Source organism: Neovison vison, chromosome 1 (assembly GCF_020171115.1).
Source record: "Neovison vison isolate M4711 chromosome 1, ASM_NN_V1, whole genome shotgun sequence".
NCBI lineage: Eukaryota > Metazoa > Chordata > Mammalia > Carnivora > Mustelidae > Neogale > Neogale vison.
Genome location: NC_058091.1, coordinates 288,423,983 through 288,450,762, shown reverse-complemented (window position 1 = coordinate 288,450,762; position 26,780 = coordinate 288,423,983). Strand labels below are relative to the sequence as shown.

The window sequence follows — 26,780 nt, the reverse complement described above, 5'->3', positions numbered from 1 at the left end:
AATGGCTGTTGCATCTTCACACATCAAGCACATATCCTGGTCAGGAGCCAGAGGGAGGAGGGAGACATGATGACCAGCAGAATTGTTCTTACATCTCTTAAGCCAGACCTGTGCCACACGACCGTCCCTGACTGGAAAAGTGGCTATGGAATGTGGGATTGGGATGGGCTTCCATCAATAAATCAGCATTGTCTTCCATACCATGTTCACAAATTAATTTGTATCCTTCCATTATTTTCTTCCTGGTCTTATAATTGTACACAAATAAATATATACACATATTCATACATTCACAGCGATAATGAAGCAAAGAAGTATGGGGAGGTTACAAGTGTATTCCTCATTTCCTCCTTACATAAAAGCAGTCCTACCTCCTCCCGCTAATCGGGATCAGTGGGGCAGCCATAAGAATGCACCCAGCAGAGCTCCAACTCCAGGCAGTATAACTGACCAAGGGCCCCAGCTGCTGGCTCTGAAATTTAAGGCTGCCCTTCCCACAGGCTCCTCCTGGCCGGTCATCTGGCATGCAGGGATACTACGATAGCCCTTCCTGGGGGACCCAGGACTCTACTCGTGGCTGACGTTGGGTTAAGGGCTCCCAGTGAGCTTGTTGAACTTCTGAAGACAGCACAGCAGTCTAAGACTCTTCCACCCAACCTTTGCTCCCTCTCCACTTCATTCAGGATGAGACTTGCATGCAGTCTGACCACTCTCCCAGACTCACATGACTCATTTTCTCTCCTTGGCTTTTGCTCCAATAAAATCCCTACATGTTTAATCCTGTCTTGGTGTCTTCTTTTCAGAGGACCCAGACTGACCGTAAATTACCATTGTCAGGATGATGACTCTCTTCTTGCCTACTGGAACCTGGACACAACTGGAATTGTAACTGGAGCTCAGTGGCCACCCTGCTGGGCACACCAGCAAAAGTGTTCCTACACTGGGGATCAAGACCTTCATCTCCACAGAAGGACAAGAAGCATAAATTCCACCAGTGAGACCACCCTTGCCTCCACCGCTTGATTCCCAGACCTATTTCTTCTTCCTGTGGGTGACACAGCATCATATAGAGACCTACGACTGAATACGTATTCTACACACTGAAGGAAGACAGCCCAACATCACAGGGTATTAGCTCAGAGCTGAAGCATGTGCTGCATTGTTAAGAAGACTGTGCCGCCTAAGACACCAGCCACTTCTGGCTGGTACAGTAGGTGCTACAAACATGGAGTCCATTGTGATGGCCCCACTCCCACATGTCCCTCGCTGTGAAATGGGTCCCCTGGTCTGACACTGAGTTGTGTGGGTTCCCATGCCCTTGAGGATGTATTCTGTAAGCTCCTAGGGAATGGAACCTAGATAGAGGCTCTATAGGTGGAAAAGGCAACCCTATACCTAAAACAGACATTCTAATAGCCAGTCTCCATCTCCTCCTCATATTCATCCCCTTGGGGAGTCTCTTCTTTCAAAAGGGCTGATTTGGATAACCAAGAGGATATTGCAGAAATGATGTGTGACTTTGGAGGCTGTCTTAAGAGACATGTGGTTTCTACTTTGCCCTCTCTGGGGTCACTTGTTGTGGGCAAAGCCAGCCACCACCATGCATTAGGACACTCAACGAGCCCTATGGAGAAGGCTGCACGTTGAGGAGCTGGGGCTCTCTGCTGAAAGCTGGCATCTGACTGAAACCTTATGCGGCTCCCAAGCCCAAATGTCCAGTTACACAATTCCCAAATTCCTGACCTACAGAAAACCCAAGAAATGAGAAATGCTTTTCTTGTACTAAGTCATTCAGTTCTGAGGTGATTTGTTATGCAGTTGTTAAATGAATCAAATAATCCCCAAATCAGCCTAAAGATTTGGTCATCAGTACCTACCTAACTCCTGAACAAATCATTCTACTTCTTTTTCTACATGGAAGTCAGAATCATTCTATGTGTCAAGATATCCTCTATAATAAGTCTGATTTTTCTTCATGAGTCCTTCATCTCTGTAGAAATTACAGAAGTATGTAATCCAACATCCTGTATTACCGAATAAAGAATAGACATTCTTAGGCTGCCCTAAGTGATGCAGTTCATTAAGCATCTGACCCTTGGTTTTGGCTCAGGTCATGATCACAGGGTCATGAGATCAAGCCCCACATGGGGCTCCATGTTCAGTGTGGAGTCTGCTTAAACTTTTTCTCCCTCTCCCTCTGTCCCCTCCACCTCCACTTTCTCTTTTTTTCTTGCAAATAAATAACTCTTAAAAAAAAAAGAATAGACATTCTTCCCATAAGGTTTTTTAAAACATACTAGATGCAACAAAATTAACTACTAGAAAGATAATAATCAGAGAGATTTTTTAAAAAAGAAACCTGATGCCATTCATTGACATCTTCATCTTGTTTTATTGGGATAAACCTAAGAGTCTGTGGGCCACAAGAAGAATTCAAACACTATTGTCCTAGAAGATTGCCATCACTCAAAAGCCTTTATAGATGATATTGGTGGTTATTATCAATATGATATTTTGATATTGCATAATAAAATATGATAGCATTTGGAAAATCAGCATAACTTAATGAACCAGTATTTCCCAAATGACTAATTCATGATGTCACAAAATTACGCATGGGTAAAAGGTGCCTTAAAAGTACGTGTTGGAACAATAGATTTCAGTGTAAAAAAGGTGAAAAATTTATTGATATAGTTTCAGATTCCACACTGCAATTAATCTTAAAAAAACATTCAATTTTTAAGTTTTATGAAGCAAAGAAAAACGTCCACAATTATCTGAAAAGACTATGAAAATACTTCTCTTTTTTCCATTAAATAGCTGAGTGAGGACAGATTTTCTTCATGTACTTTGACCAAAACAACATAGCGTAATCATAACATAAACATTCAACAGATGAAAAACAGAAACAGAGATAAGAACTTAGCCATAAGTAAGACACAAAAGACATCTGCAAAAATGTAAAACAATGTCATGCATCTCACTAATTATTTTTGTTTTGGAAAATATGGTGATTTTCTATAACAACATGTTATGCTAACATGTTATGGTTTCATATCTAAATAAATTAACATGTTTTAATGTTCTTATATCTGATTTCCAATACTATATATAAACATTTAACTCACAAAGAAAGTCCTTTTGAAAGGTCCTCATTAATTTTTAAGAGTGGAAAGGGGTCAGAAGACTAAAGATTGGAAGGACTGCTGACATTTTGCAGCCTTGTGAATTTGGAATTACTGCTATCATCCCCATTCTACAGGTAAAGAAACTAAAGTATAGAATAGTAATTGGCTCAAGGTTATACAGAAGATCTCAAGTGGCAGAAGTAAGATTCCACCAGGCTTCCTGGCTTTGAGACCCAGGTCCTTCCCTCCTATACCACGCTGCTAAGGATCAGTCAAATAAATCAGCTGTAGTAGCCCCAAGGGTTAACTTCATCCTCACACTCAATTTCCCCCATTCCCAGCCTTGCTCTCCTAGGATTACTGGAAAAGGTAGCATAACCCCTTCCAATATAAGAGCTCCGTGAGTGGGAAGCATGTGGGTGATTGCCAAGGTCACCACGCTGGGTACAGAGAGGGTTGGGAGAAGCAGTCAATTCTCACATACCATCCAAGCTGTCCTAGGTATTTGTCCAGATTCTCTCAGCTCTTAGACTCGGTATTTTCCAGTGAGGTTGATTTTGGAAACAGTGATCTGATCCCAAACCAGGAGCCCATCAGTTTCTTCCTCCCTGACTCTAATTCTGTCCTATGCCACATGATAGACACAGGACACATGTAACTATTTATATTTAAATCAAGTAAATTAGGAAGCAATAAAATGAAATCTTCAGTTCCTCTGTCTCACAACTATATTTCAGGTGCACACACCATACAAGCATCTTGCAGGTGCTGGGGGCCCTGGAAACGTATGTGGTCTGGCAAGGAATGTGCTTGCTTTGCAGTGAGTTGAACCTGGGCCATTAGACAATAAATATTCCCCAGATGGCAGTGGTGACGGCAGTAAGGGTGACAAAAGGTGCCGAGGACCAACGTCCAGCCTTGGGATTTACAAATGCTGAGTTTCTGACAACACAGTCTGCAGATTTTCTACATCGGGTTCCCAGCTGGGCCTCAGCCCCTCTGAGCCAGAATCTCTAGGAGCAGCATTCTGGCCAAGCTGACTCCGCTTTCTCCCAGCAACATTGGGATTTTACATTTCTCAGAACCAATAACCTTGTCTCTCCATGTCGTCTGTAGAGGCACCAACACGGGGCCTCGGCCCTCTCCTAGTTTAGTAAAATTTCAGTAGTGAGGCAGCCTGTAGGGATCCAGTTGTCTGAACCTCTTCTTTCATTTACCTTCTGTTAGGTTTCCTTAGGAATTCTTGGGGTGGAAACTCCAAGCAGGCATGACTGCAACCAGGTGTACATTCTCTCTCCCTTAGGAGTTGGAGAGGAGACTGGGATGTGCTTCCGAGTGAATTAGGAATCTCATTCATCAATGTGGGTGGGGCTAGTGGGGAAAAAAAGGTTTCAACAGATGGCAAGCTTGACTCAGAACTTTCTGAAATTCTTTTCAAAGCATAGTTGGGCATTCTTGTTTCGCAGGATCTTTGCTATAACATGACTCCCCTTGGCTCAGAAAACAGGGTTACAGAGGCCTTCATTGGGCCCCAGCCAAGGAAGTCAGATTAGTGGAAGTACCAGAAGTACTGCATGAGGACACAGTATCACTGAGAACACGGGCCTGGAAAGCACATCTCAAGGGCAGTCCTAGTGCAGGGTTCCAAGCTACGCCAGATTCGGACGTTTGTGATGAGAGATGTTGAGCCTTGAGGGACCAGGTGACCACAAAGTGGGCTGAACGTTCTGGAATACAAAGCAAAGCTCACACTGGCAGAACGGCGGCTGGCCTGGTATCTCCCAGCTGCTTATTGATGCTGCCCAGGAAAACCATGAATCCTTCCTTCTTCTGACGATGTCACCAATTAGGCATATATGAAGCCCGTGGCCCTGTGCAAAGGAACATGCATAGTGCTCCAGGGTGCAGAGTAGGAAATAAGAAAAACAATACTTTCTCTGCCCATGAAAGGTATTTATGTTCAATTAGAGGTCAAAAGTGTGGCTTCAAGGGAGAAAAATAAGTAAACATGAAATTAGCTATTAATGTGGTCCAAATAACATTAGTGTGGTTTAAGGAAAGGGACTCATAAAGGGAAAAAAATGTTTTTAATGATGATCAGACTTTAAAAGGGGATGGTTAAGACGAGCAATCTAAAAATTAATTCTTGGCTAACTTGCAGGCATAAAGCTGGCAGAGAGGGATGTGTGTGTGCATGTGCGTGTGTACACATGTGTACGCACTCGTGCAAACGCCCGGAACCCAAGCCACATCCTTCTTCCCCTCTTTCCTCAGGACCAGTTTCCTTTCTACAGGTTTCCTTCTTCCACTTCCACTCTTTTTCCCACTCCACCTTCATTCTTCCCTTTCTCATGCCGGCTCAGAGGCTGGTGACTTGACTGGTGGGAAAACAAAATAGTGTTTCTTCGTGACTCTGAATTCCTTCCCTGCCCTGCAACCCTCTGCTCCTTCTACCCCTTACCTAGCCAAATCTTACTCTCACATTTTGCTCCAATGGTTTGGGATTATTTCCCAGTGTGTGGTAAGGAGAATTCTGGTGCCAGCAATGCCATGCCATTTTTGGATCCGAATACGTTGGCAGCCAAGGAAACGCAGGCCAATACAATCAAACCTTCCAGGGAGCCAGCCACTCTTGGATCACTCTGCGGCTGGCTCCGCCTCACTCTTCACCCCTCACTCTTGTTTCCCTCTTCATTACAACAGCGAGCAAATTACACTCGGATCACAAGCACGGGCCTGGCGAACGGTGTGGAGGCCCCTGTTGCTCTTTCTTCTCTAAAACCTTTGCTTCTCCCCAGGACCTCCTTGGCTGGGATGGATACGGTTGTTCTCCTGCGAATAAGAGTACGAGGCAGGGTCCAGGGTGACCCAGTCTCCACTGTGGGGATGAGAGGGTCTTCTCATCCCTTGGTCCCCTAACCCAGGACCTCACTTGGAGTCTCTGTTCCTGTCAATTAATGTTTATCTGGCCATTGTTGGGTGTGGGTTCTAATGAAGAGTCACAGGAAAAAGAAGTCCCCCTCTCCCAAACCTCGCCAAGGTCCCAGAGCATCTAACAAGTTGCGAAATGTCAGTGGTGATTATGTCACTGTTGTTACGGTCAAGGTAGGTAGATCCATCTGGCCTCGTTCACTGGTATTAACGATGTCAAGGGTTAGTCCCCAAAAGGCCAGCATCCTTTGTATAAAGAAAAATGTTCTGTGCAGCCCAGATTCCTCCTGTCCTCGGTCAAGGGCTGCAGTGTGGCCTCAATCTGATCATAGCAGAGTGTAGACTGGTTTAGGTCACATTCACCCTGGAAGACAGGGAGGTGGACAACTTCAAAGGGAACATCCCACCAAAGGCTATCAGTGACTGCAGGAGCAAATAAAAGTGAGTATATTAGCACCATAACTGTTTCCTCCTCTTCTCTGTCCAAGCCCCAGCTGGCCTTTTCACCCACAGATGAGACCCACATCAGTGTTACCCTAATCCCTTGGGCAAATGAGGCTTTGTTAATATTCTTACCTCCCTCCTTACTTAAATAGGACTAGAGACAATGAGTTGCTCCCACACATACCTACACACAAGCCGTGGAATCTTGGGCAGGTTATTCATCTTCTCTGAGCCCCAGGCTCCTCATCTGCAGAGTAACAGAATGAAAATATCTCCCCTGTAGCCCTATAATGTGACAATCAAATTAGATAAAGCACGCAAAAGTGCTACGTCAACTGTAAATTGACATGAAACCACCATCATTGTTTCTCAAGGAAACTCCCGCTCCAGAAGAGAAAAGAAGCTCTTTTCAAATGCTTCCTGCTGGTGGTAAAATCTGCCTTCTGCAATCATGGAAATCAGACCAGGTGGAAGGAGGGCATAGGTGGTGTTTCTTGCCCAGATGTGTGCATAATAATTATAATTATATGATAAGAACCTACTGAATTAGTCATGAGGAGTGGGCTACATGTTTCCCCCACTATTCAAAAGTGGAATGTTCCTATGACATCTCTGGTAAGCCAAGATAGCATAAAATGAAGAAACAATTACTGTTAATTTAGGAGGAAATTTTTTTTAGTGCCAAGATCCAAAACATAACCTCTCTTTCCGACAGCCTTTCTGATATCCTAGGACAGAGTTTGCTAACAGATGCACAAAATAAATAGAGATCAAGCACAGTTCCAAACTTCGGCCTCCTGATGCTGAGACACTAAGTATGGTTCCCAAGGAAGAAGCTTGTCAGAGACATTCTTATTGCTATGGGGGTGCTGCCCCTATAAGGACCCACCGCAAAGCAAATGCTCAGTGCTATTTTTGCTTTTCATCACAAAAAATGCAAATCATCTTTGGATTTCTTTCAGTTAACAAAAACAGGTACAGCACTAATGTAGGGCTTTCATGAAAGCAAAGTGGTGTAATGCGAACCTTCGAAAAGTAAGGGATATCTGTACATACCTTCTTAAACTCCTTGGGTAATTCTGAGAAGTAGCCTAGTAGAGAAGCCCTGGGCCAGTCCTCACTCCCCAACATCCCTCAGCCTAGGACACGGTTTCTCCAACTTTTCTGATAAGAATTACCTGGCATACCTGCTGAAAATATGAATTGCCATACTCCATTCCAGATGCTCTGGATTAAATCTTGCAGAAAGAAGACTAAAAAGTAGGTGAATCTAATGAAGTTGGGAAACAGCCTCAGTCTCAGATGTTTAACACATATAAGAACTGACTGAGGACTTGGTTTTTAAGAAATGAAGATGGCCAGGCATGACCATTTGAACTGAAGAAACTCTACTGGGAAAATATGGGATTTTCACTGTTAACTAGCAAGCTCAGTTGTTCCTCAAGTCTGATACCCCATGGAAAATGTTATCCCACATCGGTAGAATGACCTCAGAGGGTGGAGAATAAGTCCTAGGTAATGCCCCCACCACCAGCTCCTATGGACACTCTTGTTCGAACTTCTTGGTGGCTGTGGAGAAGGGCTGACTCATTCTGAGAAGGGACGATCCTAAATTCTCCGAGTCTTGGCAGTGAAATCTCTAAAGTGGACCACATGGCATGAGGCGCTAAGACAAGCCAAGGAAGGCTGGCATCCAGAGAAGCTGTGCTCCAAATGCTGCTCCTAGGGCTCCATTCCATTAAGCCATGAGCCAACTCACCTATGCCACTGCCCCAAGGAAAAGATTTTTGCCCTGGCACTATGGACATCCAGTAGGGCCCATCCACTGTCTACACAGCTGGGAAGCTAGGCAAGTTTTCCTTCAGCATCTGTATTCTTCGCTCCCTCCCTGCCACAATCTTGGACCCTATGCCAGTGGGACCTGCAGACTCACCTCCCAGAGCCCCTGATGGACTAGGACCCATCAGGGTACATGATGTAGTCCCTGCTCAAGTACATTTGTGTCCCCAAGCAAGGAGCTATCAGTTATAGAAAATGCGAAGGATAAGGGCATTTTCTTCCTTTCCCTAAATTCCTATCAGTACATGAATGAGAATTTCTGCTCTCTCCAATATACTTAAGCAAAAACTTCTCCTTTCTTGTCTCCTCTTCTTGGCTTTTCCTAAGTGGTAACAGAGAATCAGTTAACAGTGTAGGAAGAGAGGTTTGTGTTGGGCCTCTGCCCTCAGCTGGAGGCTTCTATCCAATGGATAGCTTCACCCCTGCTCTTCTACCTCCTGGAGATGCCATGGTTTGTCTCTTCAATGATATGAATCTTCAGGTATGGATCCAGAAAATCAGTAGGGGAAAGTTTGCTTCAAAGTACAAGAGAGAGAGGGGTGCCTGGTTAAGCCTCTGTCTCCAGCTCAGGTAACTATCCCAGGGTCCTGGCATTGAGCCCCGCATCGGGCTCTCTGCTCAGCGGGGAGCCTGTTTCCCTCTCTCTCTGCCTGCCTCTCTGCCTACTTGTGATCTCTGTCAAATAAATAAATAAAATCTTTGAAAGAAAAAAAAAGTGCAAGAGAGCCTAGCGATTCACTATTTGTCCCTAAAAGATGATGAGGTGATCTTATCTCTGCATACCTACCTCCCACCTGATTTAATATCTTTTGAAACCAGTATCAGCTAAAAGCATTGGGACTAACACAAAAAATGGTCCTTGGTCATTGGATAAGACACTGATGGAGAGACTGACTGACTGGCTGGCTGACCAATCAGACAGACTCCCAACTGAACCCACATCCCACCTGTATTGACTTCTACAGTTGATTTTTCATAGTCACCAAATAAAGATTTTTAAAAATGGAGATAAGTGACCTTTGACAAAATCTGCAGATGGAATAGAACTGCCTACTATCTTCCCCTCCCAAAACACCCCTAAAAATGCCAGGAGAAGGTTATTTTTTTCTTAAGACATAAATCTAAAAGGCCAGTAGTCCATGAGAGCAGGAACTAAGAGCAAAATGTTGGGGGGGGGGAAAGTAAGTAGTGTATTCCCTAAACCAGAAAGCTGAGAAACAATTTGATTTGTACCGAAGAACCCTTGAAAATTTTAGAAGTTACCCAGCAGGTACCTCTAGAAAGAGGGGCTAAACAAGGTAGCTAAAAATAAACAGGATTGGTTGAAAGTCTACATTTTAGAGTCAGACTCCCAAAGCCCCTCCCCAGACAGGCATGTTATACAATTTGCTGCTTTTCTCTTAACTAATCTTATAGACCTCTGTGTCCTTTCAAATTGTGTGCATTTCTCCCTTTTATTTTTTTTTAAATGAAAGGAGGGAGAGAAAGTAAGAAGGAGGGGTTTTCTATTAACGAGCATGTAGAGACCCAGTTTGCCGCTCTTCTCTCTTCTCTGAATCTAGCCTTTTCAAGTCCACCATACACAGTCAGCTCAAGATCCCAAATGAACTTTGACATACCTGAGGAAATTTCATGGTGAGGACAGTTGAACACCATTGTGCATGACTCAGTAGCTTGGCTTCTGTTTAAACATTTAAGCATCCAGGCTTTCCCTGTTTTCCTTCTTCCTGCGAAGCACAAGGCCTCGACCCTCCAGGCGACTGTCCTGCTAGCCAGGATACCTGACTTCCCTGCCTATGGCAAAGGATGAGGTCATTCCTCTAGCCCCTCCATGGAAAAAGTCTCTGTCCCACCCTGGCCCAGGTCTCCCTGCTGAAATTGAAATAAGCCAAGTCCTCACCACCTACATGCTAGAAGCCCATTTCTCATCATTTCTGTTTTGCTCTTATCAAGGCTCCCCTTGCCTCGGGTCCACCCAATATCTCTACATTGTCAGAAAACTCATTCCGAATTAGGTAGACACTCATTCTTTCTACGCCTTTTCCCTCTGCAAATTGGCTTCTTTCTGGCTCTGCCTTGGGCCAGCCTTAGCATAGTAGGTCCTGTTTGGGACTCTTCTGCTCCAAAGCTCTCAAGGTCTCCAATTTTAAGATAATGATCTTGATCAAGATAATAAGGGGCACCTGGGTACTCAGTCAGTTGAGTATCTGACTCTTGATCTCAAGGGTCGTGAGTTCAAGCCCTATGCTGGGTTCTACACTGGGCATGGAGCCAACTTTAAAAAAAAAAAAAAAAGATAATGACAATGATTTGGCTCTGGGAAGACTGGTGGACTAAAATTATGGCTCTTGATACTCTAAGGATCCTGTCTTGTTTACATTTTGATGCATAAACCTCTGGCAGCCTGCCTGAATCCTAGTCACCATATTTGGGAGAAGAGGAATTTCTAAACAGGTTCTAGAAACACAGTTTCTTGAAATAGGTAGTTTGTGGTCATTTTGCTTAAGGACTCTAATATAATAGGGAAATCCTGGATTTTAGTCTCACACCCAGGACTCTATACTCTTACCAGAGCACCTATAAAATGTGTTAAAGATCACTAACCTACACCTACTTTTCTTATCCTTAGCCCCAGAGATGGTCTTTTGCAGCATCGTGTGTTTATTAAGACTGCACTCTGGGGCACTGAATTCTGGCTCAGCTCTGTGACCTTAAGCATATTACTTAACTTCTCAGTTTACTCACTGGGGATATTAATAGTACTTGTGCCGTTTTATATTAGTTAATACATGTATATACTTAGAATGATGCCTGGCGTATACTAAGTGCTCAATAAATGCTGTTATCACTGACCCATGCTGCCCTTCAAGGAAGACAGAGCCCACCCCCAAGTTACCCACTGCTTCCTCTGCTGACCGCTACGACTGGTGTCACTGTCGATGTGTTCATCGCTCTACAGTGTCCCCTAGTGGTCAGTGGCTTCCTGAAGACAGGAGCTGTATCTTTTTCTTTTTTTTTTGTATCTTAATCTTTATATTCCCCAGTATCCGGTGCAGAGCTCTGCATTTTCTAATTGTGTAAAAAGTGTTTTTAAAATCTTTTTTTTTTTTCAAAGATTTATTTATTTATTTATTCATTTATTTGAGAGAGACGGAGAGCATGAGACTGGGGGAGGGGCAGGGAGAGAATCTTCAAACAAACTCCCCACAGAGCACCAAGCCAGACTCCGGGCTGGATCTCAAGACCCATGAGATCATGACCTGAGCCAAAACCAAGAAGCAGACACTTAACTGCCTGAGCCACCCAGGCGCCCCATGTGCAATGAATATCTTTTAAAGAAGAGAGAAGAGCAGACAGTTCTGAACTGCTCAACAGAATGTTTGACTCATTTTCAGAGACTTAAGAGGAGATTATCCCTCTGCCACACGTTCTGTGGCACCTAGAAAATCTCCTCATATGGTTTTAACTTCTTTCCCATCTCTATGGAAGAATAGTGAAACATCTGCTGAGAAGAGGCTGGAAGAGGAAAAGAGGGAGGGAACAGAATCAGTGTGACTGCTCCAATCAGCAAGGCAGCCAGTTCCATTGCTTTGTGCTCTATGACCTTTCCGAGATGTCATTTTTCAAGACTTTCCCAGCAAGAGTACCCTACCTTCCCCCAAACTTCCCTTAGCCTTAGCATTATAGTACCACCCCAGACTCTGTTGATCACAGTTTTGTTTACAAATACTATGGCAACCCCAGAAGCTCTGGTAAATCCAAAATATCTTGCCAGCAAATAAAGCACAAGGCGGGAGCCATCACAGCCCTCTGGACTCGCAGCCTCACTGATAGGGTTTTAAAGACATCTGTTTTATGTTCCTGAGTATGCATTGTACCACAACTTTCATGGCATTTTTCTCCTTCAAAGGGGACGTGTCCTGTGGGACATTTTAAAAAACCCATTCCTCTTGCCAAGAACTGCATTAGAGTTTAGCTCCAGAGCCCCACAGAGAGGATTATCAACTTTCTTTTTGATGTTCAAATTAGTAGTGGGACAGTATATCAAATGTGAACTTTTTTTTAATGTGTCCATATCCCTTTCCCTTTACCTGTCTGGTTTGTTTACAGATCCTGATAAAAGGAGTCAAGTACATGGAGTTTGTGGGGGAGGTGATCCCAGTAACAATGGAAAAAAAAATGGGAGATGAGACAGGAGAAAGAAGGCAACAAATAAACAGTGCCAGATAGAGCTCCCTTCTGCTGTAAATAACTGGAGCGTAACTCCATTTGGGAACACGAAGAGCCAGTTAGGACATGTGCTTTGAAGTTAACAAACCCAAGAGGGAGGGAGCTGAAGATTCATTCATACAACAGCTTTCATGGGTCATGGTTGTTGACTGCTGTGTGGATGAGATGGAACAAAGCCTCAGGCATTCTCACCTACTGAAAAAAAAAGAAGTCTTAGAGTGTTAGAAGTCTGGCACTGCAGTGACAAGGCCAGAGGGGCCAAGGTCAGCAGTAATCCCTAGAGGACCCTCCTTAGCCCTATGCCCAAGGTTGGAGATTCTCCCCCTTTATATTTGTATATTTTCATCTAAACAGAATGGCTATTGGTGATATGCACATCAGATTTCTCTTTGGCAGCAGTTCCTTTCCCACTAATTGAGGGTCACATCTGATTATATGTGCAGTACCCACATAAGATTAGAAAGAGGATTAGCTCTCACTAACTGTCCACACCACATATCTCCACCCTTCATCTCAAAGCTCTTCCCATAGTTGGTTATGGCTATATTGTCCTGCCAAGTCCTCCCTTCTCCATGCCAAATATCCTTAGATTCCTTAATAAGTATGTTAGAGTAACACCACCTGGTGTTTGAATAATGCTTTACTTATGAGCCACAGAACATGGTTGTACCATAGCTGCCACTCTTTCGGAGTCCTCTCATCCCTTCCTCATCAGCTCCACATCTGCCACTTTCTGTAAGTTTGGATCTTGTTGGTATAAAGAAACATAGTCAAATTGCCTGTAGACTAGGTATAACGTGCTCTATATGACTGTCAAAATGATAAAGAATCTGGTATGTATGGAGGTAAGCAAGCAAGCAAACAAACTGGCCTTACACAATTTCATGGATGCTGGCAGAAGATATAAGATTCCAGGGTCAGAGACAAGACTTTACAACTCATGGCACAGCAAACAGCATAAACATCAGAATATTGGTGCCAGTTCCTCAAGCCCAAATTCCCACAAGGCAATGAGAAGAGAACCAAGTGACACCCACACACATAGGGGGTGGTTTTACAGGAAAGTTTATAGAACCTGAATCTTTTATAATGGCCAAAAAGGAAACAAAGCAAAAAGCCTGACCTTGGCTCTAGTGGGAGAAATCTTTTTTATACGAGGTTTATAGGCAATCTTGTCTTTTGTTCTAGAAGATTCTATCTCTATCTTTCAAGACACTTGCTATATAAAAATCTTTGAGAAGATAGTCTAAAAGAAAGGTCAGAAATACAGAAACATGAGAATTGAATAATTGTCTCTCAATATTTACATAATAAGTGGATAAATGTAGGCGAGTACATCAATTCTTATAAAGAGTATTCTAGTTTCCAATTGACTTCCATTCTCATTTCAGAGGCACTTCATTGGCATTTTGGGAAATGGTATCTTTTATTTTACCTCTCGTGTTCTAGCCACCCAATTCTCTGTCAAATCCCTTAATGAAAGAAATACATAAACACTTAAAATATAATAGTGGAGTTCCTACTTAAATAAACACTGAGTTTTAAAAAAAAATTAAGTGAAGTGTTGCAGAACTTCTACCATGAACTGAAATGAAATATCACGAACTAAATTACTCTTCCAGCTGAAACAACTAAAAAGCCAGATAAAATGATGACACAATGGTTTTCAAGACATTGAACAGCAGGTAATAAAACACAGTGAACACTAAAAGAGGAGAAAAAAATAAAATGAACCTGCAATTGTCCCCCCTTACTGCTTAGAGAAGTTCTCAGGATGTGGAAGAAGAAGGAAAAATTAGCTGGAACCAGCATCATCCCTGAGTTGAAGAGACATAGCTGAGAGTCTGAGGAGACCAAAATGGGTAGAGTTTGCATAGGAGAGTACTGGAAAGAACAGGGCTTAATGAGGAGCCCTTGCGATCAGCAGATAACCCACCATAAGTCTTTGACTGAGTGCTGAACAACATTTGTGTATCAGGAAATTACCTGAGGCCCGCTGAGGTCAGGGTGGTGGGGATACCCAATGAGATTAGACCAAAGGTCATACATTACCAAAAAACAGTCCCTGGTTCCATAAACTAGAGAAGAAAACCTTACAGTTCAGGGCTATTAGCATATATTCAAGCTTTACCTTCATAATGGGTGAAAATTAGTCCTAGACTAAAAGCTTTCTGGTCCTGCCTAACAAAATCTAAAAGCAAGACCCAAAAGAATCATACTGTTAGATTAGTAAGCTTAGTGATACCATAACAAAAGTATTCAAAATGAAAAACAGAAGAGACTGAAGAGAAAGATGAAGAGAGCATCAGTGAGATCCAGGCCAACTTCAAGTGGTCTGTTAACATAGGTAATTGGAGTTCCTGAAGTAGGAAAAGGAGATAATAATAATAATAGAAATAATGGTCAGGAATTTAATGAAAACTATAAACTCACAGCTCTAAGACATTCAGCAAAATCCAATATTAGAAACATGAAGAAAACTGAAGTACCTCACAATGAGATTGCATTAATAGAGATTCCAGTGATAAAGAGAAAATTTTAAAAACACACAGGGAGGTCATTATGTGGCCTATTACCAAGGTTATAATATGCAAAAAAAAAAAAAAAAAAAAGAAAGAAAGATAATTTACCAGATAATTATAGCACACTCCCGGTGAAAAGAATGCAATTTAGAAGGGACTAGAGCACATATTCCAAGTACTGAAATGGAATTCTATATCCAGCAAAAATACCTTTTTTAAAAAATATGAAATAATTAGGGTGCCTGGGTAGCTCAGTCAGTTAAGTGTCTGACTTGTGATTTTGGCTGAGGTCATGATCTCATGGGTAGTGGAACTGAGCCCCCATCTGGGCTCCTCACTCAGTGCAGAGTCTGCTTAAGATTCTCTGCCTCTCTCTCCTTGCCCCTCCCCCTGCTCTTGCACTCTCTCTAAAGTAAATAAAATCTTTTTTTTTTAAATGTGAAATAATTTTTTTTTAGAGATATAAAAGCTGAAAGAAGACATTACCAGCAGACCACAACTATAAGAAACATCAAATAAAGTAACTCAGGCAGATAGAAAATTTTATCATTAGAAATCTGGATATAAAGAGTACCAGAGATTGAATTAAAAATTCAATCAAGAATTTAAAAAAGAGATTGAAGAGATTGGGATCTCTTCTGATTTGGGATAGAGAGGGAGACAAACCATAAGTGACTCTTAATCTCACGAAACAAACTGTGGGTTGCTGGGGGGAGGGGGGAGGGTTATGGACATTGGGGAGGGTATGTGCTTTTGGGTAAATTGGAAGGGGAGGTGAACCATGAGAGACTATGGACTCTGAAAAACAATCTGAGGGGTTTGAAGTGGTGGGGTGGGGTGGGAGGTTGGGGTACCAGGTGGTGGGTATTATAGAAGGCACGGCTTGCATGGAGCACTGGGTGTGGTGAAAAAATAATGAATACTGTTTTTCTGAAAATAAATAAATTGGAAAAAAAAAAAAGAGCACCAGAAAGTATAACTATGTAAATATAAATCAGATGTTTTCCTTATTGTTTAAATCTTTTGAAATGATAATTGACTTTAAAGAAAAAACATTTTGAAGCTTATAATGTATATAAAAATAGAATGTAAATAATAATAGCACAGAGGTTAAGAGGAAAAAATGAAAGTATATCATAATAAGGTTCTAATATATTTGAAATTATATATCACATGAGCATATATTATGATAAGTTAAAGATGTTTACTATTAAACACAAAGCAACCACTAAAAAATACAACAGAGTTACAGCAATTATCCAAAAACAGAGATGAAATGGAATCATCAAAAATACTTAATCCAAAAGAAGTGCATGATATGGTTTGAATTATCCCTTCATACTTCATGTTGAAATCCTAACATCCAAGTAATGGCATTGGGAGTTGGGCCTTTGAGATGCGATTAGATCATGGTGACAGAGCCTTCATGAATGGGATTGGTGCCCTTAGAAAAGAGACTTTTGAGATATCCCCATCTACCTCTATTGGGTAAGGACGCAAACAGAAGTCTGCAACCGAGAAGAGTGCTTTCACCCAATCATGCAAGTACCCTATTTTGGACTTCTAGTCTCCAGAATCACTGGAAGTAAATTTCTATTATTTTAAGCCACTCATTCTGTGTTTTTTTTGTTTTTTTTTTTTTTTTAAGATTTTATTTATTTATATATTTGACAGACAGAGATCACAAGTAGGCAGAGAGGCAAGCAGAGCGAGAGAGGCGGAAGCAAGTCCCCCACCAAGCAGGGAGCCCGATGCGGGGCTCAATTCCAGGACCCAAGCTGAAGGCAAAGGCTTTAGCCCACTGAGCCACCCAGGCACCCCAGTCTGTGGCATTTTATTATAGCAGACTAAAGGCACAAAAGAAGAAAAAGAGAACAAAGGACAGATGAGACAAAGAGCAAACACAAAGCAAAGTGAAGATTTAAATTCACCTTTATCAATAGTCATATTAAACAGGAATAGCCTAAACACTGTAACTAAGAGGATTTTTGAAAAAGAGCTTGCTTCCTACCATAAACACTTTAAATATAAGAAACTAACAGGTTAAAAGGAAAAGAATGGTTTGGTAGGCTAAAAAATAGTCCCCTGAAAAATATCCACATCCTAATCCCTGGAACCTATGAACACATTACCTTATATGGCAAAAGGGATCCCACTCATGTCATTAAGGATCTTGAGATGACAAAATTTCCATGTGGACCTACTGTAATCATGAGAGTCCTTATAAGAGAGAGACAGGAAGGTCAGAACAAGAGAAAGCCATGTGACAGTGGAAACAGAGATGAGTAAGAGGATGTAATGACACTATGCTGTTGGCTGTAAAGATGGAGGAAGAAGCCATGAGCCAAGGCTTCTAGAAACTAGAAAAGGCAAGGAAATGGATTCTTTCCTACAGCCTCCAGAAGGAACGAACCCTGATGACACCATGACTTCAACCTAAGGAGACCAATTTCGGGCTTCAAACCCAGAACTATAAAATAACAAATTGGTATTGTTTAAAGTCACTAAGTTTATAGTCATTTGTTACAGCAGCAATAGGAAACTAATATAGATGGGGAAAGATGTGCCATGTTAACTAACACTAATCAGAATAAAACTAGAGTGACTCTTTTAATATGAGACAGATTTTAGAGTAAAGAATATTGCCAGGGATAGAGAAGCTCATTATGGAATGATAAAGGAATCTGTCAATTCTTCTGGAGGACATAACAATCCCAAAAATGTTTTATCTAATAACAGAACTTCCAAAATGCATGAAACACAATTTGATGGAACTTTAGAACAAATTTTTCAAATCTATAGCTATAAATACAGATTTTAATATCTATCTTTCAATAATATCCATCTCTTAATAATTCTACTAGAAAAAGTAGACAGAAAATCAGTTAAGATACAGACATCTTGAACAACAGTCAGCTTGACCTAACATTTCTAGAACATTCCACACAACAGTATACGTATCCTTTTCATTTGCACACGGAACATAGACCACATTCTGAGCAATAAAATCTGTGTCAATTTAAGAGGATTCATGTCAGACAAAGTATTTCTCTGACCACAGTGAAATTAAATTCTAAACCAATAACAGCAAGATACTTGGAAAATGCCCAAATATTTGGAAAATGAGTAATATAGGTTTTTGACAGTTTTATTTAGGTATAATTGACACAAAACTGTGTATATTTAAGATATGTAAGTAATAAACTTTTAAATAACTTAAAGGATCAAAAAATGAATGAAGGAGAAATTAGAAAGTATTTTAAAATGAAAAAAAAAGAAAGAAAAACAATATCAAAATATGCAGGATGTAGTTATAACAGTCCATAGAGATAAATATACAGTTGTAACTACCTATATTAGAAAGAAAAAAGTTCTCAATTCAATGACTTCAACTTCAACTCTAAAAAATTTTAAAAAGAAAAGCAAATTATACCAAAGAATTAAAGTAAAGTAGAAAGAAGGAAGGAATAAATATCAAAGCAAAAATTAATGACCAAAAACCGGAAAAATAACAGAGAAATCAATAAACCAAAAGCTGCTTGTTTGAGAATATCAATAAAATTGAAGAACCTTTAAACAGAATCATTAGAGGAAAAAGACAGGGAAAACAAAAATTAATAATATTAGAAATGACAGAGGTGTCACCTCAAATTCTACAGATAGTAAAAGAATCATAAGGAACTATTATAAGCAGCTTTATGCCAATCAATTTAACAATTTTTAAATAGACCAATTCTTTGAAAGTTACAAACTAACAAGGTTCACTCCACCTGGTTCTTTTTCATGGCACCTCAGAGGTGGTCATCTGCTTCAGGGTGAAGCTGAACATCTCTTTCCCAGCTACTGGCTGCCAGAAACTCATTGAAGGGGACAATAAATGCAAACTTATGAGAAGGATATGACCACAGAAGTGGGTGCTGATGCTCTGGGCGAAGAATGGAAGGATTGTGTGGTCCCAGTCAGTGGTGGGAATGACAGACAAGGCTTCTGCGTAAAGCAGGGTGTCTTAACCCATGGCTATGTCTGCCCGCGACCATGTAAGGGACATTCCTATTACGACCAAGGAAGACTGAAGAAAGAAAGCACAAATCTGTTTCAGGTTGCACTGTGGATGTTGATCTTAGTGTTCTCAACTTGGTTATTGTTCATTTAAAAAAAAGAGAGAGAGAGAGAGAAGGATATTTCTGGACGCACTGATATTACTGTGCCCTGCGGCCTGGGACTCAAAAGAGCTAGCAGAATCTGCAAACTTTCGTACCTCTCTAAAGAAGATAATGCCCACCAGTAGGTGGTGAGAAAGCCCCTGCACAAAGACAGTAAGAAACCAAGACCCAGAGCAATCAAGATTCAAAATCGTGTTACTCCCGGAGTCACACAACACAAATGTCAGCATATTGCCCAGATGAAATAGCATATTAAGAAAAATAAGGAGGAGCCTGCAAAATATGCTATACTTTTGGCCAAGAGACTGGAGAAAGCCAAAGAAAAACACCAGGAACAGATTGCCCAGAGAAGGAGGCTGTTCATTCTGGGAGCTTCTACCTCGAGGTGTGAATCCAGTCAAAAATGAGATTTTCTAAGAGTAATGAAAGATTAACATAACATAAGATTAGTTAATCTAAGATTAGACGTAAAAAAGTCAGTCAGCATAAATAAATCTCAAAATAGAGTAAAAGGAGCCAGACAAAAAAGAGTTTACATGTGTGATTCCATTTATATAAATTTCTAGAAGGTGAAGACAACTCTAATAGGAAAGAAAGCAGATCTGTGGTTGCCTAGTGTGTGGGAGCGATGTGACCAGGGGCCAGGAAGAGGGGAGAGGGCTGGGTTAGGAAGGCGCAAGAGGAAAAGTCTTGGACGTGATGATTATGCCCACTAGCTTGATTATGGTGATGAGTTCACGGGTATATGCATATGTCTAGATTTATCAAGTTGTATACTTTAAGTATGTAAGTTTATTTTATGTCAATCAGTAAACCACATTTATTAACGAAATGGAGTTTTTGGTTTTTTTTTTTTTTTTTTTCCAATTTGAAAGATCGTTTCTATAAATCTCCATTCAGTCCGCCTGCTTTTAAAGTTTGAATTTGAAGGACCATCCAGCTATATTCAAAGGAACCCATTTGAGACACTGAGGCATGTGCCTAGTCTATGCACATTTACCCACTTGAGACACGGAGGCATGTGCCTAGTCTATGCAACATGCAGAATTCCGCTCTGAAGACAGAGCAGGGAGAGAAGCTGGTAGGGCAGAGGGTATGGGCAGCAAGGCTTGCTGGAACTACCAACAGAGCTACCAACACAAAAAAACTGCTTCATTGGCCCACCGTCTCCGCAGGCAATACACAGGGTACAAAGTTAGAAAAATCCATTTTCCTTACTTCTGGCCTGACATAAGTATTCTCTGGCCTGAAGCAGGACAGCCTGTTCCAGCTAGCTTGCTAGTTACGCCATCCTGGCAGGCCGCATGCGCAGCAAGTTCTCTTCCAAGTTACTGCCTCCTGGTTAAGCCCTCAAGGGCATTGCTTCGGACCTCGCTATAGGCAAGCCAAAGATTTGCATTTTTTTGCGCTGGGGAACTCCACTGAGGGGGATCAGTTCTGGTGCCTGGAGTACACAGTGTAGTTTTGTTTGATCTATTAAGGCAATTGAGATGTTGTAACTCATTTGCAACTGATTTGATTTTACTCCAAAAGTATTTCCCTCCAGCCTAGACTTGGCTTTGTGTCCTGGAAATCAGGAGAACCGTATGTGGGTAAAAAGTAAAGAGGTCTAATGAGCAAAGAACTCAAGGTCTCTCTGCATAAGAATATTTTAATTACTTTCGAAGCCCCGCCTCCCTCCACCCACGGGTTTCCCGGGGGCGAGGGCGGGGTGGGGGGGGGTGTTTCCTTCCACTGGGGTGGAGAACGGAGCTGCTGGGAATGCTGCTGGGGCTCCCAGAAATGCCACTACAGTTACCCTTGGCAATCCTTTATTGTGCAATGCCCTTTCTCAGGAAGATGAATACAAGCAGCACATACCGAGTGTCAGTCACACACTTAGCTACCACCGGTCTCATTAGGCAGACACTGAAAGGACCTTGAGGAAAAATAATGCCACGGAATCGGAACCCGGAATTCAGGGAAGAAGGGGGCAAGGGAAAGAAACTTCCTGCGATGGGGAAGCCACTTCCAGGCAAACAACATGACGCCCAGTACGGTCCATGTCCCTCCCTCTGAGAGCAAAGGCCATTTTAAATTCCATCCCTTTGTCACCCGTTCATCAGTACAGCCCCGCACGTGGGAGCCACAGGCACAAAGACGCAATAAGGAGAGGTCTCCTGTACTGGACAGGACAGGGCTTGTTTCTCCTAGAAGATCAGTGGAAGGAATGATGCACCAGGGTTGTTTGTTGTTGTTGTTTTTTAAGATTTTTATTTATTTGACAGACAGAGATCACAAGTAGGCAGAGAGGCAGGCAGAGAGAGGAAGGGAAGCCGACTCCCTGCTGAGCAGAGAGACCGATGCGGACTTGATCCCAGGATCCTGGGATCATGACCCTAGCTGAAAGCAGAGGCTTTAACCCACTAAGCCACCCAGTACCCCTGCTGGTTTTTTTGGTTTTGTTTTTGTTTTGTTTTTAAATCTAGACCTGCCATTTAGGAGAGAAAAACGTCATTTTTATTCTACCCTTCTGAGTTCTCAGCTGAGACACCTGTGATGAAAGAGAGATAACAGGAGAAAAACAGAAGATTAGCATCTCTGCCTTATGTAGTCACAGGAGATCCGCATGGAAAATGAGTAAACCCCAGAGGTGGCTTTAGAATTCAGGATTAAATGCCATCTTAATAGGGAAAGAGGGAGGGATGCAGCCCTCTTAGGAGAGAGTAAATGACTAGAGGGAAAGATGAATGGGTCCTTAGAAGACCAGATGGGAAGGTAGAACAGTTAGTGACAAACTCTGGGCGTGGCATTAACTTATAGTCTCCTCTCCAGTTGTAAGAGTCAATCTTCCTCCCTTGATGACATTCACAGGGAGGGAGGGGCTTGAGGACAACTGAGTTCCTTTTGTACAACGTGTCTTCTGGCAGATAGGGGAAAATCGGGGAAACACTTTTCCTGCCTTTACTGTTTTTCAAGTGCCTACAGCTCAAAATAATCAGTAGAACAAAACACACTGGGATGGCATGTCTTGAACTCCTGTCACATTTCTGCTGCCCTTGGGCCTAGAATTAGCTTTGAAATCTATGTGACTCACTTTACCTCCCTGGAACTCTATCTCTCCATCTGCAAAATGAGATTACACTCTAGTTTTCTAGCTTTAAAGCTGTATAAAAAGGAAACCACAGGTCCAAAATGGTGTCCCTTGGGTTAAGACCCCAAGTCAGTAAGCCAAGACTTCGTATTAACCTAACTCCAGTTAGCTTTAACCAGTCAGCATGGAATTTCCTGGTGAATATCAGAAAATTCGCTAATAGACCCCTCTGACTCCTCTTATGAGGACGACCTTGCCAAAGCAATGCATTCCTTGTTAATACACTCCTTTCTTCCTTCCTTTTACCTTTCCTCTGCCTCTGAAGACCTCTCTTTTGCTTTGTTCAGTGGCACTCCCTCTACTTGCTAGATGAGATGCTGCCTGGTTTATCAATCATTTAATAAAGCCAAGTAGATCTCAGATTTACTTGGTTGAATTTTGGTTTTTGACAGATTTGGTGTCAGCGATAGGATCCAAAGTGAACTTTTGCCAGCACTCAGGGACAGTAAGAAACAAACATGATGCCTTGCTAACCCTTTTGAGTTCCCTTTTGCGCCATCTCCGCCGGCTGTCGCTGACTCCCTGTTGGTTTGAGCTCTGCTCTTTTTGCTTTCAAGCTACCAACCCAATTGGCTTCCCAGTCCAAGGTTGATGGGTCAGTGTGGACTGACAGATGACTCTCACAGAGCACCTGTCCTTAGCCCTTGGTTTAGTCCACAGTTCCACACTGGAATCCCTCCCCCAGTTCCCAGCTCCCCTCCGCATTTCCTGGCATTTGCTGCTTTACTCTTTCCCCATTTCCAAACCACAGTCTCTGTGTATGGAGTCCGATGACTTTGTCTATGCTGGGAATTGCTGGGGGTGCACACAGACTTCTCTTGGCCAGTCTTATTTTGTGTAAATAAAGGCTTAGCTAATGGGATCCTTAAATTCTAAAAGAAACCTTCCAGGATACCTGCTTATCTCATTTCTAAAAACTGATGCAGAGAGCTGTGACTATCTATAAAAATGGCAAAATCTTACTAAAAACAAGCTAAAATTACAAGGACCATTATGGGAAACATTTTAATTAGATAAAATCATTTGAGAAGTACACTTGAAAAGAAAGGGTTCCCAAATTACACTGAATGGGATACCTTTTTTAACTGGCAAGTAAGCGCCTCCGAAAGGTTTCAAGATTCCAAAATAGTTCCATTGAAAGATTTCATCACAAAAGACTAATAAAATTAAAGATGTGGGGGGAACATGAGACTATAAGACTGACGTAATACCTACTGCTCCCCTCTTTCCTCCTCTGAGTACTCATTCTAATCTAAATTATTTTCCCACTCTGAAAAGACTACAGAACTGTAAACAAAATTCCTCCAAGTCAATGGCCCTACAGACACCCCCATATCTACCTTCACAGGAAGGGCTCCCAGATGGGCATCCCCCACTTTTCACACGCCTTATAGTTCAGATGATATATGTCGTCTTTGTAACTCCTTTGTAAAGGAGTTAATGATTTCTTTGGAGTCTTCCAGGACAATAGAAAACATCTAAGGAATGACCAGGCAGAGGCATCATGTACCCCTCCCCAAGACCACTGACTCCAGACACCTTGACATTAAGACCCCTGGCTCCAGGGCTTAAGTGACTTATGAAGGACATCTGAGCACTTGTTCTTGTTTTGACCAAATTCCTGGATGCTTGAGAGGACACATAGACCAGACTACTGTCTTCAATAAAACCTTCAGACCCCAAGTAAAAATAAGACTCTCTCGTTCCTTTTGTGAGTCAACCAGAAGCTCCATCTGATACGCTCTATCACTTACGCTAGTCAGTCAACTCTGCTCTCACTTCCTTTCTACCTGAGTTTGATTTCTGTCCCTCTCGAAACCAAGGACCCTTTTGACTGGTCCTGCAGAGCCCCTTCTCCGTCCTTAGACTCAGCCAGCCTGCATCACTTTCTCTCCCAGACAGAGCTATTGCTTTCTTGCTTGTCTCATTTTGCATATCTGGGCTTTGGCTTTCTGCCTGCCTGGCAAAGCCCTGGTGGTTGGTTCTCTCTTTGGGCTGTCTTTCGGAGTGACTTTGGATTTGGGGAAGGTAATAGCCTCTGCACCCTTTGGGGACCTGTCTTACACCCTAGAGGATGGGGGGGAGGTGATTCAATACTGCCAAAAATATTTAAAATTAAAATTGTGTTCCCAGAGGGAAAGAACCAAGTTGAGGATGATGCAGTAGGATAGGTAGATCAATCTCTGATGTCATTTAAGTTAACAACCCAATTCTCAGAGGAAATGAGAGCAACTGTCCTTATCTTACAAATCTTTTGTAAAAGAAAAGTCAGTTCTAGAGGCAATTTGAAATTCATCTATTTCTTACCAATCCCCAAACTTCCCCTGTTCATCAGAAAAGGTTAGTAAATTACTGGCCTTGGGAAACCTCCTTAGAGAAACCCACATTCTTTCATTGTTCCTTGAAGTTAAACATCTTATCATGTCTTTGAAATGTAAATACAGCCCACAATCACCTGTGACCAAAAGAAAAAAGGGGAGAGGCCTTTTTAAAATACAAACTGCTAAAATGTTACTTGTTCCCAAATTCTAGCACAATTCCCTTAAGATTAATTTCAAGGACAGGGGCGCCTAGGTGACTCAGTCCTTAAGCGTCTGCCTTTGACTCAGGTCCTGATCCCAGGGAGCCTAACATAAGGCTCTCTGCTGGGGGGTAGGGGGAAGCCTGCTTCTCCCTCTCCCACTCCCCTTGCTTGTGCTCCCTCTCTTGCTGTCTTTCTCTCTGTCAAATAAATAAATAAAATCTTAAAAAAAAAAAAAGATGAATTTCAAGGACAAATACAAGTCTTAAAAATCTTCTCCACAAATATTATTAACTATAAGATCTTTGCATCAGTGTGTTTATGTGTTTATTGTGAGTTATTGTTCAACCTCCAAATGGTATTGCTAAAATTAATTTGTAAAAGAGCTCTATTTAGTGGGTTTAAAGACAAGGACTTAGAAGGACTGGGCAATTTAAAGTGCTTGAAATGGAGTGCCTGGGTGGCTCAGTAGGTTAAGGATGGAGCCTGAGTTGGGTTCCATGCTCAATGGGGAGTCTGCTTCTCTCTCTGCCCTTTCCCCACACTTGCAGGAGGGTGATGCATGTGCAAAATACTCAAAAAGATGGAAACTAAACCAAATTTTTTCAAGTTCATGTGATCTGGGAAAATGGTCAATACAAAAGCAAGTTTAAGGTTGATGGTTTTATTAAAACAGATATGTCTTTACAGTTATCAGCATTAAATATAAAACTTCTTTTCTACCTGATTTCCTAGCCAATTAAGTTTATATAATCTCTTAAAAGATTTACCACTTAAAAAAATAATAGCTTGCGAGAATGGCTGAAGTTATCCAATGTTCAGTGAAGCTTTGTAGGTAATCTAAACATAATTACTGAAAACAAGTGAATTAAATAAAAGTAAGCAAGATAAGTTTATAAATGAACTTTTCAGCAATATGTATGTCTACTTAAATCACTTTCCCACATCTTTTTGGGTAACCTAAAACCTTAAAGTTTTGCTGAAGGAGGTTTAAACAATATGTTAAATTCTTTAAATATCTAGATGATTTCCAAATAAGATAAAACACTAAAACATTAACTACTAAACAGAGGTTTATCTACTTTTGGCTTCTTATTACAAAGAAACTAAAAGATATTTGGATGTGTTAGTGCTACACTAGAAAATTGAAAAAAGCAGATGCTTCAAAAAATTATGAAATATATTCATAAATATGCAAGTCTAAAGAATCCTGGTATAAAGTTCACAATGGCATACTGGTAAGCATTCGCTGGAAATTAAGGGTTATGAGTTACAACTTCTAATTAATATAATTAAGACTATTGGAAATAATAAAGGAAACAATTCTATACACCAGGAAAGTAAGATGTATGTTTTGATAAGAAAAAGCATGAAAAGAGAAAACATTTTTGTTGAGAAAGAAGAAAGTAACTTTGTCCTAAAGTAAAACTCGTTATGTAAAAGGAGAAAATTTAAGGGGTGCTTGGCTGCCTCAGTCGGTGGAGCATGGGATGCGTGATATCAGGGTTGTAAGTTTGAGCCCCATGATGGGTGTCGAAATTACTTAAAAATAAAATCTTTCTAAAATATAAATAAATAAATAAAGTTAAAAGGGAAAACTGAGGACAAAAAATCTAAATTTAAAAAGAAAGTTATAGATGTGTGGAAAAGAAATCCTTGAACAGAACTTTTAATGCGTGATCCACCTGACTCCGACACAAGGCAGTGACAACGGGTTCTAGAAAGACTGTGACTCAACACAGATGAAGTTCGTTCTGCTTCTGCAAAACATGGCCGCATGTTGCCAGACTACTGTTGTCCTCATGTCCTTATAACACGGCCAACAGCCTGCTCCTACATTGGGAAAATTAAGGTGTTAAACCGGCTGTA

General features: G+C 41.5%; 1 pseudogene; it reads left to right on the top strand.

Moving 5' to 3' along the window:
- The first annotated feature begins 6,119 nt into the window (after nucleotides 1-6,119).
- Nucleotides 6,120-19,505, top strand: LOC122894119 (annotated as a pseudogene).
- The last annotated feature ends 7,275 nt before the right edge of the window (nucleotides 19,506-26,780 follow it).